This window comes from Procambarus clarkii, chromosome 9, assembly GCF_040958095.1.
Source record: "Procambarus clarkii isolate CNS0578487 chromosome 9, FALCON_Pclarkii_2.0, whole genome shotgun sequence".
Taxonomy (NCBI): Eukaryota; Metazoa; Arthropoda; class Malacostraca; order Decapoda; family Cambaridae; genus Procambarus; species Procambarus clarkii.
In genome coordinates, this window is record NC_091158.1 from 6,748,094 (window position 1) to 6,754,444 (window position 6,351).

The following is a 6,351-nucleotide window of genomic DNA, read 5'->3' on the forward strand; positions in this document are numbered from 1 at the left end:
GCTTTGACATAACAAATTACTTCAAAATAACTCCATATCCATCACCAGACTCGTGAGATGGACTATGTCCACCTCGAGTCTATTCCTGTTTTATAGTGATGATCCCTGGCATGATCCCACACAATAACCAGTATATACAACACTAACTATAACAGTGCATATAAACAACACTGGACTAGATCAGTGACTACGAGGCAGGGTCGCCGCCACACACACGAACTGAGCAACACGCCCGATTCAATATCTGGAATTTTGCATTTATATTGGCTGAAAGGGAGGTGGAAGGTACCACTGATACTGTGAGGGTGCAGGGGGAGGGAGGGAGGCAAATGTGGGATGGAGGGAGGTAAATGTGGGATGGAGGGAGGCAAATGTGGGATGGAGGGAGGTAAATGTGGGATGGAGGGAGGCAAATGTGGGATGGAGGGAGGTAAATGTGGGATGGGAGGGAGGTAAATGTGGGATAGAGGAAGGTAAATGTGGGATGGAGGCAAATGTGGGATGGAGGGAGGTAAATGTGGGATGGAGGGAGGCAAATGTGGGATGGGAGGGAGGTAAATGTGGGATGGAGGAAGATAAATGTGGGATGGAGGGAGGCAAATGTGGGATGGAGGGAGGCAAATGTGGGATGGAGGGAGGCAAATGTGGGATGGAGGGAGGCAAATGTGGGATGGAGGGAGGCAAATGTGGGATGGAGGGAGGCAAATGTGGGATGGAGGGAGGTAAATGTGGGATGGAGGGAGGTATATGTGGGATGGAGGAAGGCAAATGTGGGATGGAGGAAGGCAAATGTGGGATGGAGGAAGGCAAATGTGGGATGGAGGGAGGCAAATGTGGGATGGAGGGAGGCAAATGTGGGATGGAGGGAGGCAAATGTGGGATGGAGGGAGGCAAATGTGGGATGGAGGGAGGCAAATGTGGGATGGAGGGAGGCAAATGTGGGATGGAGGGAGGCAAATGTGGGATGGAGGGAGGCAAATGTGGGATGGAGGGAGGTAAATGTGGGATGGAGGGAGGCAAATGTGGGATGGAGGGAGGTAAATGTGGGATGGAGGGAGGCAAATGTGGGATGGAGGGAGGTAAATGTGGGATGGAGGGAGGTAAATGTGGGATGGAGGGAGGTAAATGTGGGATGGAGAGAAAAAGAGAGGTGACAGAGGAAGAGAAGGGACAGAGGGAGGAAGAGAGGCGACGGAAGGAGGAAGAGAGGGGATGGGAGGGAAGGGGGAAGAGAAGGGATGGGAGGGAAGGAGGAAGAGAGGGGATGGGAGGGAAGGAGGAAGAGAGGGGATGGAGAGAGGGAGTTGAGGGAGGAAGAGAAAGAGATGGAGGAAGAGAGATGGCGGGAGGAAACGAGACATAAACGGAGGAAGAGAAAGAGATGGGATGAAAAGAGGGAGGGGATGGAGGGAGGAAGAGGGCTGGAGAAGTGGAAGAGGATAAAGGGGACGGCCTAAACTAACCTAACCTTCCCAGGCCTAATACACGCTATCTGAACCCTAATATAGTACATATATGTGCTATACTAGGCTTAGGAATATTTTTTCGGACTGTAAAGTGAATATTTTTTTCGGACTATTAAATGAAATTTACGAATTTTTTTATTTTACGATATTCTATCTAATGGCCTTTTACGTCAATGATTGTACTATGGTTCATATAGTTACAAAAGTACTATCTAAACAGGATGGATTTTTTTTTAGATATATAATATCTAAAATATATAATATGTTGCCACAAATATTTTTCTAAATATTGAAATCTCAAGTTAAAATATATTAACTTGTTTAAAATGTTCATTGAATTAAATGAATAAATTTGCTAATTGGATATTCTGCTTATTTTTATGGATATATTAAAACTATAAATTACAGAATAATTATTATAAAATACAAAGAATGCGCTTTGGGATGACTTAGAAACTAGGAAAATTCAAAGCTCATATTTAATTTGTTGAAGACTTCGTAGCCAAGGATCCCAGAGATGTAAGGAAGCGTCATCAAGGGCGGACCATTGGCCGTCTCGGGCCTCGTGTTGTCTGGGTAAACTAGCAGAGCAAGTCCACAGAAATTCGGACCCTAATAACAGCGAGATTAACGGCATTTTGCTGGGTTTCTCACGACAGGATCTCGTTTTCGTTGGCCATTAGCGGCATTTAACACCAAAATGGTTGGCAATTTTTCCTGCACATAGAATGTGTTCTTATCTGACAATGATTCGGAAGTTACACATTAATGACCAGTGACTGAATATAAAATCACCCAATTTTTTATAATATGTTAGTGGCAAGGTAATTTACTTGAGAGGTAAATGTACCACTCAACCGTATACTCTAACAATAGTTTAAAAGGTTCTAAATGTTAATAAACTTAACTAATGAGCTAAAACTAAATATATTTGAAGAAATCATTTCAATATACCTTTTGAGTCGTCACATATATTGTAAAAAATATGAAAATGATTATTAAACAGTTAATCATATATACATAATAAACTAACACACACACACATATATATATATATATATATATATATATATATATATATATATATATATATATATATATATATTTATTTATTTATATATTATACACACATTCAAAAATGTAAATTGGGGACGAATAAAATGGAAAAAAAGAGAGGAAACACATACAAAGATTAACCAGGTGTAGTAGGCGTGGCGTTTTGCGTTGTGTCGTCTACGTTGGCATCTTCGTGTTCAGGTCTTTGTTCTTACTATAGTAAGAACTATAGTAAGGAAGGGGGATCAAGAAAGTGGAGGAGGTGGGGGATCAAGAGCGAGAAGGATCATGATAGGAGGAGGGAGTATTAAGAGAAAGGGAATATTAAGAGGAGAAAGAATCAAGAATGGAAGCGTCATAAAGAAACAAAATAAGAGAGAAAATAGATTTGGTGGTGGCGGTATACAGTCGCGATTTTTAATGAGAATCTTACTGTCCAATAAATTTAGTAGTTTGTGTTCCAGAACTTGTCATACATCACTGTGGGCTCCTCTGAATAGATCCCGGGCTCTAGCGCCGGTTCCTTGAGTTCCGTAGTTTGCATAATGCTCCTTTTTGGCTCCTTTGTCATCCGAGAAGCTATTACGGCCTCTGCGTTGTCCTTCTGGAAGGAGCATTTTGGCGTGGCCTGTGGAGACAAGGCAGCTAAGGCGATACAAGGGGACTTGGGAATCTGTAATACATTCATGACTGTTATGTTTTTGTAACGCAGAACAGGAATTCCTCGACTAATAACTATGTATGATAAGTTACCTTCAGATTGTTTGGGTGTGCGCGCGCGAGTGCCCGCCGAAGTGTGGGTACGCGCTGGCGTCACTGCAAGCGAAGAGGAGGACAGGAGGGAAGAGGGATGAGGAAAGAAGAGACGAGAGTGGCATGAAGAGAAGAGGAACGGTACGGAAGCGAGCAAGGGGTATAGTAAACAACTATATAATAATATCACTAAAACAAGCCGACACTGTATGGCTAGATATTAAAGAGAACAAAAAATTATTATTATTAACATCTTTAGTGACAAAATATAACATTTGGTCTAATCTGTTATATGAAAATTTATGTATATCTCCAATTAGGTCTTATTACAGGTGCTCCTCATATTCACTGCCACACAGGACAGAGGATCATATCAGTCTAAAAATTGTCGAGCGAAGTGGACACATTTCATGAGGTTACACTATTACATCAGATATTATACACAAGTAGTCAACAGAACTTAGATCCTTAAGAGATCAGGATAGATCTTTAAGAGCATTGTAACAGTTACGATGAAAGGTTTTTAATTAATTGGATAATTAGTTCTTCCTCCAACACGTTGCTGTATATCCAGGGGCCAGATTCACCAAAGCACTTACGCAAATACTTACGAACGTATACATCTTCCCTTAATCTTTGACGGCTTTGGTTACATTTATTAAACAGTTTACAAGCATGAAACCTTGTCAATCAACTGTTATTGTTATAAACAGCCTCCTGGTGCTTCGGAGCTCATTATCTGTTTAATAATTGGAAACAAAGCCGCCAAAGATTGAGAAAAGATGTACAGGTTCGTAGGTGCTTGAGTAAGTCCTTTCATGAATCTGGCTCCAGGACTGTAACTATGTCCAAGACCAAGTAGCTACGCCCGTACGCCCACTAAGAACGATTTCGAACATCTTTGCTCGTCAGCTATCTACCCCCTCTAACGGAGCATGCATCTACTTCTCTGTTTCTTCTCCCCCTGGGTTATGTCCAACCACTTGGACTGGACGGTAGAGCGACGGTCTCACTGCATGCAGGACAGCGTTCAATCCCAGACCGTCAAGTGGTTGGGCACCATTCCTTCCCCCCGTCCCATCCCAAATCCTTACCTTGACCACTTCCAAGTGCTATATAGCCTAATGGCTTGGCGCTCTCCTGATAGTTCCCTTCCCTCCCCCTGGGTTATCTCGGCTTGTGTTATAGTACCCGTGAAGGAAACTATTGTTGTTGATATTCCGATTTCCCATTATCGATGACCAAATGTTTGGTAAGGATGGAGGTGAGAAAAGCGATGAGTAATAATAACAACAGAAAATAGGATGAGGATGGAGTAGGAGTGGGAAGGAAAGTTCAGTGACCTATCCACTGTGGATTGGGAATAGTTGTGGTGTAGATGGTGAGTGACGTTCTTTGGCGGTGAAAGGCTGCACGGTCTTCTGGGGGCTCGGAGGTCTAGTGTTATTACTTCTTTGCAATGCTGTTCTTTTTACTTATTGGTGTTATGTTTGTTGATTCATTTCCTTCTTCTTCTATGTCTTCTTTGTCTTCTGTATCTTCTTCTGGGCTTGACTTCTCGTCTTCATGCTGTCTGTGTCGCTGTTTGGGTAGAGCACGTATTAGTCAGCGTCAATGAGTTCCGGGTTCAGTAAGGTAAAGTCGCAGCAGTGATGGCTTGTGTCTCGGATTCCATGTACCAGCGGGTGAGGCGCTCAGATTCTTCCATTCCCTTTTCTTGCTTGTGACTGGATGTCGTAGGATGATGCCGGTCGCTTGGTGTTGAAGTTTGTCTCGCGTCAGACATTTGACTGATCTCTGCCTATCTGATCGGACATTAAAGAGAAATAGAGTAGTTTGTGGGGCGCACTTAAGTCCTTATCTTTTCAGTAATTCCGTACTAGAGCGAGTTGCAATGTGCATCGTACTTATATAACACAGCTCAATCGCCTACTGGAACACACGTTTACAAGTTTGATAACCTTTAGTATGTACTTTGCAAATGTTCTTAACCTTACATATCTCCACTGTCCTTTCTGAGTCAATGCCAGTAGCATAAACATGTTCGTTGTCAAAGTGAATATAGTTTTGTAATTTGGCAAAATGATGATCAACACGCATCCCACTTCGCAAACTTAATCCAACGTTTTCTAAACTTGAATAACCCAGGTCTCGGTTCCTCTGGTCATCACGTTTGGAACGTGCAACCTTCTCTTTAAACTATTTCATTGGTACTTTCACAACCAAAGGTTATTCCACTGACACTTTCACAACCAAAGGTTATTCCGATTACATTCGTTAACAATTTCCACACATAAAGACTCACCTTTTATACTGTGCAAGTTGAACTCAGCTGGACTTCAGAGCTCGGGTTGGCTCTATTGCTCGCCTCCCTCCTCGATTCTCACTGAAAAACATAAAACACTCATAACGTATTATACCAAAACTACAGTCAACGGATGAATGAAAATGTGTAATTACCCATAACGACTAAACATCAAAAAACATTCAATTATGTACCGGTAATATACGAGCACTTTATATGCAACAAATAATCTGCATTCAGATTCCGTATTACTGCTATAAATAAGCATGGTGATATATATTGCAACCTGTCATCCAAAAAAAGATGGTAGATCCTACCACGACTGAGGATGTAATGTACATATTATGGACTGCTGCCCCCCAAAAGAAGTCCCAGGTTTTGCACCAATAATTTTGCAGAGCCGGAGGGAGAAGGCAACAACCCAATCTAACTTTTCTTAAGTTAATAATAATATATGTACAAATTTACTTAAGATTTCATATGCTAGGCTTAGTAATGCTTACTGAAGTCTGAGACATGTGAAATTGTTGGTTTCAGTTTTTGTTATTTATACATATACATTAATACGAAACTTTATTATTAACATCTTTATTGACAAAATCAATTACAATTTTGCCTAATCTAAGGATTTCGATTAAGCCTTATTAAAGTGAGGATAATGCTGGTATTCACTGTCACGCAGGACAGAGGGTCATACACAAGACAATAGGTCTAAACTGGCACATATATATATCATGGTTACAATCAATGTTTTAATGCATGAATATACAA